General features: G+C 40.9%; 1 pseudogene; it reads right to left on the reverse strand.

Moving 5' to 3' along the window:
• Window positions 1-1,557: 1,557 nt before the first annotated feature.
• On the reverse strand, window positions 1,558-2,990 carry LOC149223812 (glucose-6-phosphate 1-dehydrogenase 6, cytoplasmic pseudogene; annotated as a pseudogene).
• Between the last annotated feature and the right edge of the window lie 823 nt (window positions 2,991-3,813).

Genomic DNA, 3,813 nt, shown 5'->3' on the forward strand with positions numbered 1-3,813 from the left:
TTGGACAAACATTAAATTGATTCCCATTGGGCTTATGGAGTCACTCATATCTCAGTAAACAATAACACTATCTTTCATAGAAATCAGGGCACTTAACATCTAAATGTTCAAACATAACTTACATGAAACCACAATTTGCAAAGGCATACAGGAAGTCAGAGCATGATCCATGAGTTCTGAGTGATTATGCATTTACCAAACTGTAAAAGAACATTAAAGAAAATATACCATCACACATTTGAACAAGAAGATCCATTGTGAATCCTGAGAAGAAAAACAGTCCTCTGTATTACTAAAACTCTGTTTTCACACAAGCCAAAACAGTCTTCAAAATATCCAACCCCTATTACATAGATAATCCAGCTATATATAGAAACATAATTCTAACTACTTGGAGCCTCCTCCTCCAGCATGAGGGGAGCTCGATGACTGACACTAATGACCCCTAACTGCTATTGAACTGACTCATTAAATACAATAAGTGCTGAACATGGAGTTTAAAGAGTCCTAATTTAATTATAACTCTAACTTCATCCTCCTCGTAGAATGATTCTTTCTTATTCTTTGACACCTGTCTCCTTTTAGCTTGGCTGAGATGACCGAGATGAAGATTCAATGTCCCATGCTAGCTTCGGATGCTGGATGCGTTGATGGTTCAATAATGTTAGGAGACAAACCCCTGTTTTTCCGGTCTCTGTCTTCCATCACCTATTCGAAAATGTAGCAGCATGTTTCCAACTCTTTAACACCCCAAAAATGAAGAGCACCATCATGATACCAGATGCGCTGGAGGCTTCGTTGATGAACAGGTGTGCAAGCCAAAACAATACTCCTCGTATGCACCTCCTTCCAAAACCCTAACAACCGGTAATAAAGTACCTTTATCAAAGCTTTAACTTAAGACAAAATATTTCACCTTTACAAAAGGCACACTTGTCATTATCTGAATGGCTTATGTTAACCTCATGTGGTCTTCTTAGTGTCCCTTATGTGTTTCCTCTGGCAAATATTTGATCCTCCCATCGAACTGCTTGTCTTCGTTCAAAAACAGCACCTACAGCAGTTTCGCAGTTTCGTAGCGCGCTGCGAAACTGTTTTAAACAATTTCACTTTTCCCCATATTTCTCTTTCAGCTGATTTTTCACATTTTCCTCAACAAATGAATAACAACTTGCAAGTAATCCTGTTCAGCTGCCAGGCTTCAATGTCAATAGCTTTTCCTATAAAATTCAAACAGCATGCTCAGATTTCTCTGCAAGCCCTGCTAACCTGGAACCTTTCACTGCAAAGCACCTTTTCTTACAGCCACTTCAATAGATTCCAGACCGCGAAGAACACAGCTTTGACAGATGTTCAATTAGATCAATAAATCATCCACCTCAAATGATTGTGAAGTATCCCCATGGACCATTCGAGTGTGCATAAAGCCCAATTTAATGAACAAATGGCCAATACCGTTAACAACAGCATGAAAAATGGAAACTCCAGATTGCTTGCCACAAAGGTAACCACCAAATATGTGGTGTTTACAACTCAACCATAAGTGATTCAAGTTCTTTAACTATTGCTTGCAAGAAGTAACCTGTTTTCTGGAGATACTTTGGCTGGAACATAGCTTACTAGTTTAGCATTTAGTCCCAGCTCTCTCAACCATATGAGCCTGCCAGTATCAAGAAGTTCTTTGCATTTCAAGCCTAGTACTGCCCTTTCAGCTGGCTTCAAGCATCTAATAATATTTCCAACATCATGAACATTAGCAGCATCTTCAGTGGTATTGCAAACATTTAATTTGGTTCCGACTTTAACGCCATTAGAATGATCAGAGCAATGCTGCCCATCAAGTGCCTAGCTGGTCAGCCATGTTACAGCACAAAATTCTTCTCTTGTAAAGCCCAGGTTTATGAAAAAATGTTTATTCACATAAGATTTCCATTGGCAAAGATGGTGGCAACATGTTGTAATTGCAAGGCCTTTTATGTAAGGATGATTTCCTCCTCTGTTGGTATCTTCTGTATAGCCCTCATACTGTCCAAGAACTACATCTTCAGCTCTTATAGGTTGAACAGATTCAAGGACCTTGACTTTCTCATTCTGAATGTGCTCAGGGTAAAGCGAAACTGGCTTCTCCATAGATATCAAACAAAGAATCTGCAGTAGATGATTTTGAATGATATCACGAATAATCCCGTATTCATCAAAGTATCCACCTCGACCTTCTGTTCCAAAATCTTCCCTAAAGACAATCTGAACGTTATCAATGTTATCTCGATTCCAAAGGGGCAAAAAGAGTCGGTTTGCGCACCGAACTACTAACAGATTCTGCACTAATTCCTTTCCCAGGCAATGATCAATCCGATAAATCTGCTCTTCACTGAAAAGCTCCCCTAGCTGTTTACTCAAATCCTCTGCTGATGTTAAGTCCTTCCCAAAAAGCTTCTCGACTATAACCCGCGTCCAACCTCCTCGTTGATTCATGCAGTGATGCCGGATCACTTTGCATACAATGCGATACACTGATGGAGGCAATGCGAGATAAAACAACCTTCTAGAAGGCCCTTCTGCGCCATTCTTTGATTCTTCATATTTCACAATTTCTTCATTCAGTTTAAGAAAACCCTCCTCCTTGTCATAAGCTCCAGCAACATATGAGACCAAATTCAGAAAATCTGAAACAACTTCAGTAGGATCCTTAGTGGAGTCTGCCTTTGCTGGTTTCAAGTGCTCTCGTATGCGATCTCCTAAGCCATCATTTGAAAGTTGTGTTCAAGCATATCCCAAAATGTAAACTTCCTCAGGTGACAAAAAACCCTGACGGAACAGGTTGAATAGCGCGGGGAAAAGTTTCCTTTTTGGCAAGATCTCCAGAAGCTCCTATAACTACAATAGAAAGGGGCTGGCAGCCACTTTCTGTTGTATTTGATAAGCTTACTGTTGAAGAACTCAAAGATTCAGACTCCAGCTTTGAAGGACTTCCACCAGAACCCATTCTTCCTCTTCAGATTCAGAACTGATGACAAGCATACACGCAGGAGCTTGAGAGCATGCTTCCTGTAAAGTGCATCCACCCCAGAGCTATTTTGCATGACAGCTGCTATGGATTCGAACAAATCCCCGATTTCGAAGCGCGCTACGAAACCACCTAAACATGTAGCGCTGCGAAAACTGCTAAAGGATTTATGCGTTGCAAAAACACTTTGTCCTTAAGCTAGTCTGAGCAATTTTGGCAACATAATTTTCAGTGATAACAGGGTAATATTGTTCCTTGATGGCGTCTCAGAAATAATTCCAAGTGCGTGCAACTAAAAACAGCGAGGGTTCAGTCTCGTCCTTTTATTCACAGTAGGTTTTCCACCTATCCTTTACGTGTGGGACGGCTTCGATAAGTGCAAAAGTAATATTTTCCCGATTGGAAAAGTCATGAACTGAAAAATATCCTTCCAACATATTTAACCATTTATCTACGATGTTTGCATCTATCACGCCTTCAAATATGGGAATTCTCGAAGTTAACTTGTACCTTAAAAGGATTGGCGCCTCTAGAGTGGCCGCCGGATGAAGATGCATCGCCTGTGGGTAGCCGTCGAAGGATCTGGGAAAAGTTATCCATCATCGCATCCCTCTGTCACTCGAGGGCTTCCTCGAGCAACATTTTGAAAGGATTTCTTGCCCCCTCGTATTTCTTTTCTTCCGCCATGGGAGCTCGTCAGGTTTTGCGAGGCTGATCTTGCTATGGATTAACCAGATCAAGCCCTAACTCCTTATACCCTAACCTCATTGGGGACATGCAAAGAAAAACAGAGAAAAAGCAGACCG

Source organism: Pinus tabuliformis, chromosome Q (assembly GCF_031772625.1).
Source record: "Pinus tabuliformis cultivar Carrire ecotype Pingquan chromosome Q, CPIR1, whole genome shotgun sequence".
Taxonomy (NCBI): Eukaryota; Viridiplantae; Streptophyta; class Pinopsida; order Pinales; family Pinaceae; genus Pinus; species Pinus tabuliformis.